At 37.1% G+C, this 16,107-nt stretch overlaps 1 pseudogene; it reads left to right on the forward strand.

The window, feature by feature from the left end:
- Positions 1 to 13,059: 13,059 nt before the first annotated feature.
- Positions 13,060 to 15,012, forward strand: LOC121972807 (annotated as a pseudogene).
- The last annotated feature ends 1,095 nt before the right edge of the window (positions 15,013 to 16,107 follow it).

A 16,107-nucleotide genomic window follows, 5' to 3' on the forward strand; every position in this document is an offset into this window, starting at 1 on the left:
AATACCAGTTTAAATTATATCTTCTAATATTTGTGCTATATGTGCATGTATGATTTTTCAAGTCTTTTATTTCTTTTTGTAGATTGTCATTTTCTAGTTTTAATTTATCAAAATTTTCTAATGAGCAGGATTTTGCTAGAATTACTTTTGATTCTTTAATTTCTTTTTCTAATTTACAACAACCTTTAGATAATAATTTTATGAATTTAAACATTTTATCGGGAGGAAGATATCGTACCTAACTTACCTTATCGATCTCGTTGTCCGTGGATCCCCCTGAACTGCTGCTTTCTTCTTCTGTCGCTCCTCCTTCATCGATGCTCTTGATGCTTATTTTAGAAGAGCTTTCTACATATTCATCATGATGACTTTCCATCAATGCAAGCCTGGAGAATGCCTCAACTTCTGATTCGGACGATGTTTCATCCCACATCGCCTTTATAGTCTTGTACTTGTTCATTTAGATAGCCTTCTTTCGTTTGTCCTTATCCTTGTTCCTTAGCTTAGGGCAGTTGTCCTTAACGTGTCCTTCTTCGTTGCAGTGGTAGCATTTGATTATCCTTTTCTTTCTATCCTGTGGATGGTTAGCTTTTCTTCATTTATATAATTTTTTAAAACGCCTTACCATCAAAACCATTTCTTCATCGTCGAGGGAGGATTCCGATTTATGTTTGTCTCTGGTTGCCTTGAAGGCGATGTTGTGCTTCGGCTCCTTCGTACTTGCACATCTCGATTCATGCACCTTAAAAGTTGAAAATAATTCTTCTAAGGTAATAGATTCTAAGTCCTTAGAGATATAGAAGACATCTACTAGTGATGCCCATTTTGTATTTCTAGGGAAGGAATTAAGAGCGTACCTTAGCGAATCTCGGCTGCTTACCTTTTCTCTGAGATTCAAAAGTCCGGTGATGAGCTCCTTAATCCTCGAGTGAAGTTATGCACTCGTTTTGTCTTTTTCAAATCACAGGTTAGTGAGCTGGTTGCGAAGTAAGTCCCGTCTTGCGAGCTTGGCTTCGGATGTCCCTTCATGTAGCTCAAGGAACTTCTCCCAAAGCTCCTTTGCTGAGTTGTAGGTGCCGATTCGGTTGACTTCTTGTAACGGAAGGACGCTCAGCAGAAGGAATTTAGCTTTGTCGTTTGCCATGTTGTCGACATGCTCTGTCTTTATCCACTGGTATTCTTCCTTACCCTCGAGTGCTACAAAACCGAACTTCATTATTTAAAGTAATTTAAAGTCGGTTTTAAAGAATACCTGCATTCACTTTTTCAAGCTAGAGAATTCCCCTTCGAACTTCGGTGGATATATGCTCGGTCTGGCCATTGATTTGGTGCTTCGATCGATGGTTAGTCCTCGTAAAGCATCCTAGCTCACATACCACTTGTTGGGACCCGTTGGCCATGAATATCCCTGAACAAAATCAAAAACAAACCCTTCTCGGACTTAAACGAACACTTGCATAAAATAAAATAGAGAAATAAACTAAAAGACGATGCTCACAGATTTTACTTGGTTATAACCGGGGAGGTTGTTAATTCAAGGAAATGAATCCCACTAAGTATCTCCTTTAGATAGAGAAGCCTCTTACAGCAGTGAAAGCACAAAAAGATAAAGCTAAACTAACAAAGTGAAGTGCACAAGTTTTGGAACGCAAATTGCTTGTTGTTGTTTAGCTTCTGGACCAAGGCTCTATTTATAGCCTTGGTCAGGGTGCCTGAAAGGGGATAAAACTTTATCCCCTTCACAACAGATTGTGGTCAAACACGATCTGAATAATATCACATTCCAGGCGCCCGAACTGGTCTGGGCACCCGAACCCTTTAAGTCAATAATGTTGACTTTTTCGGTCTGGGCCCTTTGCTCTGATGCTGCTCGCTTCGGTCCAGGTCTTCCGCTCCGGCTCCGCTTGCTTGGGTGATTTCGGTCATCCGAAATAGGGTTCACCCGAAAGCAACTTCCGACCTTCTTGAGCAACCTTCCGCTCTGGCTTCTCGTCCCTAGGAAACGCCTCGCACTTCCTTCTCATCCGCCCATGTACACTTCCACAGCACCTCGTCCCTCGAACGCACCGAGCCCGTCGGCTCTCTCCTGTGTCGTCATTCTCGCTAGCTGCATCTTTTGCTTGACTTCCTGTGCTCCTAAGCTCCTGCACACTTAGACACAGGGTTAAACACAACAGGACTTAACTTAATTTGTTTGATCACATCAAAACATCCTTGGGGTACCAACATTGACCGATGACAATTCTTCCATGTTGTGGCATAGGCGTTTAGACCATATATCCAAACAATGGTTATAAAGGTTAATGCACATGGAATTCTCAATTCCCTTGACTTTGATGTTTGCATAGAGTGTATTAAGGGTAATACCACTAACAAAAGGAATAAGGTAACTAGTTATTGTTGTGATGTATTAGAGCTAATACATATAGATATTTTTGGATCATTCCCTAAGACATCTTAGAATGAATACACGTATTTTATTAGCTTCATAGATAACTATTTCAGATTTGGCTACTGATAACCATGATTTCATTGCATTATTTTGATTCATATATGCATGGTTTGATGTTGATTTTATAGGTTTAAATCATGGTTACATCATATTTTGTGCATTGTATCTATTTTGGACCTAATTACAAATTATTATATTTTTGTGTTATTTGATGCTAATATTTGATTCTTATTTTGTAGGCATCAAAGGATCTTGGATTTGGATCTATTTGGCCCGAAATTGGGCTCGAATCGGAGTTCAAACGAGAAGATCAAGCTTTGAAGCATTATGGGCCGTTTATCAAGAATAGGAGAGATCTGTACCATCCGTTGAAGATCTGGCCGATCTAACCTAATGGGGAGCAGATCTGAGCCATTGATGAAGATCCAGAAGTTTTGATCCAGATCTGAGTTCATCTAGCCATTGATCCAGCCCGAATTAATCTAGACCGTTCATTGAAGACAAGGCAGGTCTGGGACATCCAGTGATGATCTGGTCGATCCAATTTAAGGGAGAGTAGATCTAGACCCTAGAGCAAGATCAGTACCTTCAGATCAGATTTTGGGCAAACTTTCACCGTTGATTTAGCTCCAAATCAATCCCAGTCGTCCGATCAGATCCAGATCTGATTCAAAAGAGAAGCTACAGTGCTACAGTGCCTTCGTCGATCTCTTCCTCCGCACAGCTTCGCGTCCCGCGGCATCTCTGAGATTTCATCCCCGATTCCTTCTCCAATCAACCTCTCAAGCTTCAACCTCGGTGGAGAGCTTCTTGGCAGCATCATCCCGATCATCTAGAACCGTCATTGGGTGTTCTCTCCGGCGGAAATTTGCTCCCGGTGTTCCTCTGTTTTTGCCAGATTTGGAGGTGGTTTTCCAATCGGCGATTCCGATTCCCATCAATGGCGCTTGGAGGTGGTCCGCCGGTGATATTGAGCTTCATCCGATGCCCATCCATAGTCCGCAACATCATCCCAGATCCAGAGAGCTCCGGGTAGCAGAAATCTAGATTTCCGGCCATTCATGGGGTTCCGAGTTGTTCTAGCTCGTCAGGGGTGGTCCGTCGGCGTTGTTGAGCATACTTGGAGCTGATACGCCACTGATATTCTTCGCTGAGGTCCAAAGTTGGGTGGTCTCGACTTTGACACTCTTGTGTGATGACGAGAGTGTGAAACTTGTGGAATTGATTGTGAGAATGGATCGGTTAGGGTTTATTTAGCTTTGTTACTGTTTTTTATAGTTTAGAACAGATTCCTTTTATGTTTGTTAAGTTCTTATCATTGCAATTTAGCATTTCTTTGTTTTGTTGAAGTTTAATTCATGTTTGGAAGTTGTAATTTCATTGATACAATTTAGTTTAACTATTGTTTGATGCTTAGTTAATTGTTAAGTGTTTAATTTCTAAGTTAGGGTTTTGATTATGCTTTAGATTAGATTTAATTGCGTCTCGTTATTTCATATTTAGTCTAAGTGTGTTGATGGTTTAATTATGATGTAGGGTGACAATGCGTTATGGTTTGATCATTGGCACATAGTTAGGTTTCACTATTGCTTTAAATTAATTTCTTATTTGCTGTGCTTTTCCTTTGTTAGATTTAGATTCAAAGTTCAAAACCCCATTTTCATATTAAAAACCCCAAAAATAGGAATAAATTACTATCCTAAAATTACATCGTACTGTTGGTTCCTCGAGGTTCGATCCTGGGCTCGTTACTACAACATTATTGCGAAATTAAGGGGTTTAGTGGAAATACATTTGTACAATTTGATTAGCGGATGTGACAGATTCGCTTATCAAATTTTGGCGTCGTTGCCGGGGATCACGTTATATGCAGTGTTTAGTAATTTTTAGGATTGTTTTGAATGCTTTCATGATTATATATCCATGTGTTTGATTTTATTTGTTCCTGAGTTTTCTGATTTTATTTGCTAGTATTTCAGTGTAAGAACAGGAAATTCTTTTAACTATGGATCCATATTATCCGTATTTTAGAGATTGGAGTCAGAATTATTATGATCAGCCTCAGACTGGGATTTATGCGCCTGAATATCAGTATGAGGATGCACAAGAACAAATTGAAGAATCAATATGGAGATTCAATGAAATTATGCAACAAATGAGAGAACATCAAGAGCAACAATTTTCAAGGATACATAACTTACAGTTACAGTTAGATCAGATTGCATTATCCATCAATCAGTTACAAGTACAGAATTCCAGTGGAGAGATGGAGAGTAGTGATTTTGTCAGGCCTGACCCTACATCTATTTCTTCACAAGAATTTTCTAGTTTTATTTGTGATGATGATGTAGTTGTTTATATTTCTGATTCTACTAATGATGTTGCTCTAGATGTTGTGAGTGATGCAAGAATTGAAAATTTAATTGTTGAAGATGATTTAAGTGTAGGGGATTGCTTACTGGAAGCATTACCTCAAGAATCACCAAGAATTGAAGATGTAAGTGTAGAGACTTGTGCTATGGAGTCAAGCACCCTAGAATCACTACATGAGGATGTACATTCACCAGAATTGGAGTTTGAGCCATTAGTTGATGATAATGAGGCAACAATCATCACTCCAGATACCTTGCAAGATGACAAGGTGAGTATTTTGTGTAATTTTTCAGAAAATTTCATAGAGGTACCATTTATTGATTTTATCAGATGTGATTCATTTCTTGAAATATCTTTTACCCACACTAATATTCTCCTATTTTCTTTTTATCCCACATGTGTGTGGGAGGTGTTTTCTTTTATTGATGTTGTAGGAGAAATTAAGATTCCGGAGTGGGTACTTAAACTGAACCAACTTAGACCTCCAGAAAAAGCTAAGAAGGGAAAAATTAATAATAAGAAGAATTTGAATGGAAACACAAATACTCCACTTCCGGGGAGGCTTCTTTTGTTAGATCTTCTTCAACCACCGGGAATTTAAAGGGGAGTTGGTTCCAATTTTACGTGTTCTTGCATTTTAATTCATGCTTTGTTAATAAATTCGTTATACGTTTCTTTGATTTCATACTTTGCATTTGCACTTTGTTTTTGCATTTTGCATTTTATTTTCACATTTGCTTCCATACTTTGCATTTTGTTTAGTATATAGCATGTCATTTTTGAATAAAAGTCTCCATGGGAATTTTCTAAGTAATACTTTTAAGATGGTAAGAGCTTCTTAAATTTGATCATCAATTTTAGGTCATTTGACATGATTGGATGTAGAGGGATTAAAGCTCAAAACTTGATCTGAAGTACCAAGGAGATTTTGCTGGAGCAAGAACTACAGAACAGTGATACAAAGAAGAGTATCAAGACATTGGGCTCAAGATGAATCTGGTACATCACTGAAGCTGTAGTCATAATCATTCTTCCATGATTTCAGTTCAAAATCCCCCTGAATAATGGATAGTTTTGAAGCTGGAAACTAAGTATACAGATTCTGAGTTTTCAGAAACTGAATCTAATTCCTATTGCAATTTCAAATGAAGACTAGTGAAGTTGAATCTAATTACCTGGATTTTGATGTGCAGTATGTGCCAATTTTCCCTTGCAGAATTCTCTAGTCAATGGGAAGCTCAAGGAAAACTTATTTGTAGTATAGGGACTGATTTATGTGATTTCAGTGGAGTTTGGAGATTGATACTATGCTAATACAAGTTGAAAGAGGATATGGAATGCTAATGGTGCTGCTGCCTTGAACATTTGGACAATACTGCATAGTAGAATTCTGGGCAGTTACAAGAGGCAGAAATTATGTTTTGATTTTTTGCTGTAGCTGAAGAAGTGTATCTGTTAGAGTGAGAAATGTTGTACATTCATGTGGAAGCTTTGAGTTGAAAAACAGGAACATCAGAATTGTAAATCAAAGGTGCCAATCAGAAATGCAGAAATGTAGAAGTGCAGGAATTACAGCTTCATAGAATTAGGAAGTATCAAGTTACTGAATATATATATATATATATATATGCAGAACAGTGGGTTTTATTCAGACCCTGAGGAAACAAGGAGAAGAACAACTTGATATTCATAAGAATAGGGCAGAGAGTTTGGAGAAGTGGAAATTCTGACATGAAACAAGTGCTTAAGGCAATGAAGGAACATATTTTTAAAACTATTGTTGGATGTAATATTCACAAAGCAGAAGGGCAGCAGCTGGAAAACAAGATTCAGCTTTAGTGATGTTTCAACTTTTTATGACCAGCTCTCAAAACAGTAATGAAAAACAAAGAAGCTCTTTCATTCAAAGTGATAAATGATGTTTCATTGTTTTCCATACCTTTACATACTGCATTGAAAGCGAAACTGCCTGAAAATGAAAATCCAGCTTGTCCAATCTCATTGCAATGTAAAGAATGAATAAGAAGAGTTAGAAGTTGTTAGTTGAATCTCTGATAGTTTTGAAATCTTTGAAAGCAGGAAGTGGCAAAGCTATCATGGAGCTGAAATCAGAACCCATTTTCAGATTACAGCAGAATTTCAGCTAAAAAATTTCGTAACTTAGAAATACAACAAGCAGAATTTTGAATTTTTAATACAAACTGTGAAGCAAAAATTGAGAAGTGTATCTTTGAATTGCTATTGCTGGTTAGCATGAATTTGAATTGGTTTTTCACTAATATAGAATTGGGGCATTACAGTATCAATGCTTAAACTTAAGTCTTAATTCTGAAATTCATTGATTTTGAATTCTGAAATGCAGAATGTGAATGACATATGCTGTTGCTGGATTTTATGTTAAAGAAGTTCAAACACTAATTCAGAAGTTTAAAGAAATTGAGTTTGATGGAGAGTTACATAGAGCAGAAAAAAAATAGAATGCTGAAACTGTGACTTGCTTAACTGAATTTTAGTCCAGCTGTTGAAACTACAGGGAACTAATGAATTTGATCTGCACAAAAGCATGTAAATCCAATGAATTCTGAAACTGAACTTGGTATCTCATCTCTATTTTGTGTCAATTTCTCTTATGAACTTCTTGGATTGTTTCTTATTTTTATCAAACTTCAAGGAATGTCGACTTCTCTTATGTTGCAGTAACCACTCCAACATATTGCCTCTGTTTATGATGCATAACATGATGAATAAGTTGAATCTGTTGTTAAGTTGAATCTGTTGTTGCATAAGTGAAGTTCGAAATGAATTTTGAAATGGATATTCTATTGATTTCCAATTTGTGGATTACTTGTTCCTTCAATTGATCAGCCGGCAGTTTATCAATGATATATGATGCAGTTATGATGCAGGATTTGAGAAGCATGCATAAGGTGCAGAAATTTATCAATGAAATGTGGAATATGTTGTATTCTGGATTTATGGAAATTTGATGTTGGAACCTTGTTTCTTGCTGATTCTTATTGCTGCTTAGTTCAACTAAGGTCTTCTTAATTACTGTTGGTAGTATATCCAGAAAAGCTGCAGAATGTAGATAAGTAAAGAGTGGTCGGAAGTGTATCAAGTAAGTGGATATGATGTTTTGTATTGACCGAGACGGCCAATGTTTTAAGTGTAGGGGAGGAAGTTCTTATTCATAAATTGATTTGAGATTATTTGGGTTTCCAAGTGATGGAAGTGATGGAATTAAAGTGGGAAAACAGTGAAGTAAGAAAAAAAAAAGAGGCAAATCAAGAGAGTATCAAGTGGAAGATAGAGTATCAAGATTCTTTGTTTGCCATCAAATTGAAGGAGAGGTTAGCTTGATCTTTTGAAGTGGTAAAAACAAATGGTATTCATCTCTTTTTACATCAAAATAGTCAAGTCATCAAGTATATTCCTCCAATACTCTCATCTTCTTATTTTCTTCATTTATGCATTTTCTTTTGCAACTACATTCACTTCCATTGTTCTTTTTGCTTCCATTTCAATTCTTCATGATAATATCCTTTTGATTCATGTATGCTATATTTTATAGTGGTGGAGAATTAGAAAATAAGCAAGCTTATGGTAGTGAAATGTTGTGAGTTGCATTGAGTGAGATCCACTTATATACATGCTTGAGTGTGAGAGATAGGATAGGCAAATTCCTTGTGAGATTGCAACTTGTTTAATTTTTCAATTGGATTAAAACTACCATACCTGCTGATTATTGTTTGGATTGTATTCATGATTGTTTGTGATCTTTAGATGATCTTAGTTAAATTCCTTTTTACTATCTTTTAGATATTGCTAGGGAATTTTCTATGGAGATGATTTTGAGTTTTCTTTACTTTCACGGGACATTCAAGAGTAAGTGTGGGGGATTTGATAACCATGATTTTATTGCATTATTTTGATTCATATATGCATGGTTTGATGTTACTTTTATAGGTTTAAATCATGGTTACATCATATTTTGTGCATTGTAACTATTTTGGACCTAATTACAAATTACTATATTTTTTGTGTTATTTGATGCTAATATTTGATTCTTATTTTGTAGGCATCAAAGGATCTTGGATTTGGATTTATTTGGCCCGAAATTGGGCTCGAATCGGAGTTCAAACGAGAAGATCAAGCTTTGAAGCATTATGGGCCGTTTATCAAGAATATGAGAGATCTGTACCATCCGTTGAAGATCTGGCCGATCCAACCTAATGTAGAGCAGATCTGAGCCATTGATGAAGATCCAGAAGTTTTGATCCAGATCTGAGTTCACCTAGCCATTGATCCAGCCCGAATTAATCTAGACCGTTCATTGAAGACAGGGCAGATCAGGGCCATACAGTAATGATCTGGTCGATCCGACTTAAGGGAGAGTAGATCATGATCTGGTCGATCCGACTTAAGGGAGAGTAGATCTAGACCCTAGAGCAAGATCAGTACCTTCAGATCGGATTTTGGGCAAACTTTCATCGTTGATTTAGCTCCAAATCAATCCCAGACGTCCGATTAGATCCAGATCTGATTCAAAAGAGAAGCTACAGTGCTACAGTGCCTTCGTCGATCTCTTCCTCCGCACAGCTTCGCGTCCCGCGGCATCTCTGAGATTTCATCCCCGATTCCTTCTCCAATCAACCTCTCAAGCTTCAACCTCGGTGGAGAGCTTCTTGGCAGCATCATCTCGATCATCTAGAACCGTCGTTGGGTGTTCTCTCCGGCGGAAATCTTCTCCCAGTGTTCCTCTGTTTTTGCCAGATTTGGAGGTGGTCTTCCAATCGGCGATTTCGATTCCCATCAGTGGCGCTTGGAGGTGGTCCGCCGGCGTTATTGAGCTTCATCCGATGCCCATCCGCAGTCCGCAACATCATCCCAGATCCAAAGAGCTCCGGGTAGCAAAAATTTAGATTTCCGGCCATTCATGGGGTTCCGAGTTGTTCTAGCTCATCGGGGGTGGTCCGTCGGCGTTGTTGAGCATACTTGGAGCTGATACGCCACTGATATTCTTCGCTGAGGTCCAGAGTTGGGTGGTATCGACTTTGGCACTCTTGTGTGACGGCAAGAGTGTGAAACTTGTGGAATTGATTGTGAGAATGGATCGGTTAGGGTTTATTTAGCTTTGTTACTTTTTGTTATAGCTTAGAACAATTCCTTTTATGTTTGTTAAGTTCTTATCATTGCAATTTAGCATTTATTTGTTTTGTTGAAGTTTAATTCATGTTTGGTAGTTGTAATTTCATTGATACAATTTAGTTTAATTCTTGTTTGATGCTTAGTTAATTGTTAAGTGTTTAATTTCTAAGTTAGGGTTTTGATTATGCTTTAGATCAGATTTAATTGCGTCTCGTTATTTCATATTTAGTCTAAGTGTGTTGATGGTTTAATTATGATGTAGGGTGACAATGCGTTATGGTTTGATTATTGGCACATAGTTAGGTTTCACTATTGCTTTAGATTAATTTCTTATTTGCTGAGCTTTTCCTTTGTTAGATTTAGATTCAAAGTTCAAAACCCTATTTTCATATTAAAAACCCCAAAATTAGGAACAAATTACAATCCTAAAATTACATCCTACTGTTGGTTCCTCGAGGTTCGATCCTGGGCTCGTTACTATAATATTATTACGAAATTAAGGGGTTCAGTGGAAATACATTTGTACAATTTGATTAGCGGATGCGACAGATTCGCTTATCAGCTATCTGTACCTTATTCATGAGAAGTCGTAATCTTTAGACTTATTCAAAATTTTCGAAGACGAAGTTGAACTTCAACTAGGTAAGAAAATTAAAATCATCTGATCTGATCATGGAGGAGAATATTATGGTTAATATGATGGATCAGGTGAACAACGTCTAGGACCTTTTGCAAACTACCTTATTGAGTGTAGGATTGTGCCTCAGTATATCATGCTTGGTACACCATTCAGAAAGGTGTAGTTGAACGTCACAATCGAACCCTAGCTAAATACATGGTGAGAAATATGATGCTACAACATGAGTAGTTACTTAGACAGAGTAACCACTGCAGTAGCTGCTACACGTTGTAAAATTACTGTACACAATAGCTACTACACATTGTACCAGCTGCTATCCAAGTAGTTATTGCTACAACGTGTAGTAGTTACTTGGATAGTAAGGATTGTTGTCAGAAAAGATTGTTTGGCTTGTATTAAACATGTGAACTATAATACTGGATAAAATCTTTGAGAACAAGACAAATTTAAAAGTCTATTCTTCATAACTACTTTGTTTAAGAGTTAATACATTATGGAAGAGTTTAAACAAGAAGACTTATAAATACTACAACTTCAAATACTATATCTATTATTCATCAGTATTTATAGAGAATTTAAGTGTTGCTTTATCTCTTCCAATGCATCTTTCACTTTTCTAAATTTTTCAGTTTTAGATTGTTTTCTCTCTGAGTTTGACTTGTTACTATATTTGAAGTTACACATGAATTTTTTTTCCTCTCAATGTAAAGGAGGTAGGTGCTAATATTTTATCAAAGTGTGCTAAAGTTCTTTTTGCCTCATCTTTACTCTTGAATTAGAACTACTATATAGCACCCTTAAAACCATTAACTTGTCTAGATGCTTCTATCTAGTATTTTTAGAGCGAGCACATCTGAGCGAGGGAGAGATTGAGAGGGAAAATAGATTTTAGAAAGTGTTTTGAAGGTTTTGAGCGGAGGCGGGCGGAGAGAGAGATTAACAAAAAAAAGCTTGCGACTAAGAGGGAAAATAGATTTAGTAAAGTGTTTTGATGATTTCCAACCCGTTCAAGAAGAAGCTTATGGCTGTATTTTGCTTATAGCTTGTAGCCCCTTTATTTTGCTTGGGGCATACAAGGTGGGCGAAGCATTGCCGGTAGGAATGAGAGTGACAAAAGATGGCGATGAAGGAAGGAGCGAGTGCGAGGGAAATTTAGATTTGAAAAAATTTAGAGAATAAAAGTCGAGTGAAGGTTTTGAGTAGAGGGGAGATGGGGAGAGAGAATAAAAGAAATTTAATAATATAAAAAAAATTGAGTTGACAATGCCACTTCAGCATGTCGCTCACAGTTACACAAGAGACATCGGACAGGATATTAAATATCTCTCTATATATATAAAATGTAAAAAATTAAAGAACATCCTACTAGAAGTTTTGTATAAAAAAATACTCTTTATTTCAGCACTTGTAGTAGTTATTAGTCACTATAATATAAAAAATTAATTATTTTATTTTAATCAAAATTATTATATTAAAAGATTATTATATTAAAAGTTGCTACAATATTATAGCAGCCAGCTAGCTGCAATAACAAAATCCGTCGTCATAGCTACAATAACACATATTCTAATGACGGTGTTTTTTACCGTCATTATAACTTCAACAATTATTAATCTTCGTTCTTGTCATTGATAATGGTACATATAACTGTTGTTGTTATCATTGACAATGATATCTATGACCGTCATTTTTGTCATAAACGACGGTATTTTAATCCGTCGTTACTATTACTAATGACGGAAGTACATACCGTTATTAAAAGCTACTAACGATAATATTAATCAATTCTTGACTAATACATTTAGCCATAACTTCTATAGTATTTAATTTCATCATTAATAAATTTTAACGATGAGAATTGCTCCTTTAATGACAAAAAAAACCCATCGTTACAGGGTTTTTTTTATTAGTGTTCATTTAACAATGTTTATTTAAAAAAAAATAATAATTTAACTCTTCATTCATTAACTGTGGGATAGTTTTTTAAATTTCGCCCCCATAAATAAATAAAATGCGCTTTTAAATATTTTGATAAAATATATATTATTAATATATATTATTAATAAATATTATTAATAAATAATATATCTTCCAATTGTCAATGTCCTCTGTTCTATATGAAGGGAGCTTTTCCTTCGGCAAAGAGAGCATCAAGCTGCTCTCTCTTCTATATAAGGTGAAAATGAATAAAATACACCATCAATTGCCTTTTATTCAAGAAAGCAAATCTCTTCCTTCCTAATCAACCATTCTAATTAAACTCTTAATAATTATTTAATTTGTTAATTATATCATAAATAAATAAAATATTTTTTTTTAATATATATATATATATATATATAATTTTTTTTCCAGAAAATAAAGTTTTAAGGCGGCAACCTCCACAGTGCTCACCATCCTCTCTTGTATATAAAGGAGGTCTTTCCATGGCCAAACAGAGCATCAAGCTTCTCTCTTCTCTTCTCATTCTGCTCATGGCTTCCCCCGTCCCCATTGCCCTCTTCCTCCTCTTTTCCTCCGCCTTCGCTGTCGTCTCCTCCGTTCCTTGTCAGGACGTCCTGACCCTCTCCAAGCAAGGCGGGGCCGTCCCCATCCGCAGCGACGAGGAGGTGAGAATGCTCTACCTGGAGTGGAGGGCTAAGAATCACCCCGCCGAAAAGTACCTAGATCTGAACGAATACCGGCTCGAGGTCTTCAAGGAGAACCTTCAGTTCGTGGACCAGCACAATGCAGCGGCCGACCGCGGGGAGCACACCTTTCGCCTCGGGATGAACCGGTTCGCTGACCTCACCAACGAGGAGTACAGGGCTAGGTTCCTCGGGAACTTCTCCCAGATGAGATCCACCTCCAGAAAGATCAGCAGCAGGTACCTGCTGAGAGAAGGGGACAATCTGCTCGATTCTATAGATTGGAGGAAGAACGGCGCCGTCGTCCAAGTAAAGAATCAGGCTCAGTGTGGTCAGTGATAGTTCCACCTCTTCTTTAGCCCCCATTTTGTGCATGCGAATTTTGTTAGATTTATAAATTTATCTACTGCTAGTTCGAAATCTAAAAATCAGCTAACCTAATGAAGATTTTTCACTTGCTTCAAGTAGTGTTAATTAAAAATAAGTAAATGATAGGATTGAAAACAACGAGCCAAACCAGATTAGTGTTCAAGCTTGTTTGAGCAGAGTTGTTCCAGCTTGTTTATCTATTTGACTTTTTTTATATTAAATGAAGATAAACAAACTCTTACCAAACTTGCTCACAAGCGCTTGATGAGATGTAAAGTACTTTGTTTCAATGATCTCAACAACAAGTATGCTAATTATACCCTCGATGGTATTTGTAGGAAGTTGTTGGGCGTTCTCTGCCGTTGCTGCCATCGAAGGTATCAACCAAATCGTCACCGGTAATCTGATTTCACTGTCAGAACAAGAATTAGTGGACTGTGATGCCGGCAACCGTGCCTGCAATGGTGGACTCATGGACGTTGCATTCAGGTTCATCATCAACAATGGTGGCATCAACAGCGAGGAGAACTACCCATACATAGGCCAAAAGGGGACTTGCAATACCAACAAGGTAATCTATTGATTAACCATTTGCAACCAGAGATACTTTATGTTTAGATTGTCCATGGCTTTATAAATTTTGTTTGGCGCTTGCCTTTCTCATGCATGCAGTGAAATGTCCATGTTGCGTCAATCGATTCGTATGAAAATGTTCCTCGCAACAACGAGAAGTCTCTCCAAAAAGCCGTGGCAAACCAACCAGTTAGTGTTGCTATCGAGTCTGCTGGAAGAGCTTTCCAACTTTATCGTTCGGTAAGATTCATCCGGATGATTAACTTTTGGTAATTGCATCGGTCTGAATCATCCAATCTAGTGTTTTCCTCACAAAAGCTTGTTTGTGTATCTCATCATCCTTAACGAGTATTTCCACATATTCGTTCATTTTGTAAATCTTTAGGTAGCCCAATTGAATTGGTTTAATAGAGCACATCTCTTACAAACCACTTTAATTTGATGTTTTATATCATTGCTAAAGGCAATAGTTCTACTAAGCTGTGAAGTGTTTCCCCTCCTTAATTTTAGTTTGTTGTATTATAAGTGCTCCATACATTTAATTTCTCTGTCTGTCTTCACAATTAATATAATTTTTGTAGGGAATATTCACCGGAACTTGTGGAACTGCATTAGATCATGGTGTGACCATAGTAGGTTATGGTATTGAAAATAGCAAGGACTACTGGATCGTAAAAAACTCATGGGGTAAAAATTGGGGAGAATCTGGCTATATACGAATGGAACGGAACATTGCAGACTCTGCTGGCAAATGTGGTATTGCAAAGTATGCTACTTACCCAGTAAAATTAGAAAGGACCAATTTGTGCAACTCTACTTTTATAATATAAACTGTGACTCGCTATAATATGTATTATCAAATAAGATCTTGTATGTCTATTCCGTGAGCTCTGAGATCATGTACTAGTTAGATCTTGGATATATTTGATTAAATGATAATAATATTACATCCGTTGTGATGTAAAATTGTGTGAATTGAATGTGGTTAGTCAAGTACCAACTTTGCATTATATGGCAGCCATTGTTCCTCACCATACACTGTACTTTTGTTCCTTTGATGATTTATTCGACACATCATAATGTAAGGTAAGCTATTCATAAGCTCCTTGTAATGTAAAAGGAAAAATAAAAAACCCACCCTTTTGGTATGCAATATTAAAAGTCCATTCTAACTTAATCTAAACTAGTACAAATCACTTTAATTATAATATCAACTTAGCTTGGTAGAAAAATTCCATAAGATGGTCTCAAAAAATTGAGAAAGAGGGGCAAACAAATTGTGGAATTGGCATTAATCTTTTGAGTACCTACATACACGCTCCTGGTGGGCTTTGGGTCCATGAAGTTGACTACCAAAAGACATAACCAAGCATGAAACAAAGAAAATATTTTACAGCAATTCGGGGCATACTTAAAATTTACAACGCCCAAAAGATACACCTAAGTTTTATCTTTTCCAAAAGACACACCTCATTTCCATTTTACCCCTCTAGCCAAAACTGACTCATTACCTTATGTGTCTATGCCTCTTCTTCTCCCATGCCCTCCCTTATCAAGCCTCTTATCGATTGCAAAAACTACAACACTTGCTCTGGCAACACCACATGTTGCTGCATCTACGTGCCTGCCCTCATCGAGCCTCTTCCGTGCCTTCCCTCATTTAATTAGCTATTGCTTGTCTCAAGCCTTATGCTATTAGTTGATTGAAATGGCTATGTGTTTAGATCACTGATCCTATTTTGAAACACATCGATGGAAGAGCCACAGGAAGTGGTGTTGACGACTAAGTCACCGTGCACCGAGGGAAGGTGGGATTGCTAGAGAAGCCTGCGAAGCTGAAGGAGAGTCACCGGGCGTTACTTCAATCACTACTGGTTGCTTAAGGAACCTGCTAACAATAAAAGAGTGAGGGAAAAGAGTGAGGG

Source organism: Zingiber officinale, chromosome 4A (assembly GCF_018446385.1).
Source record: "Zingiber officinale cultivar Zhangliang chromosome 4A, Zo_v1.1, whole genome shotgun sequence".
In the NCBI taxonomy this organism is placed as follows: Eukaryota; Viridiplantae; Streptophyta; class Magnoliopsida; order Zingiberales; family Zingiberaceae; genus Zingiber; species Zingiber officinale.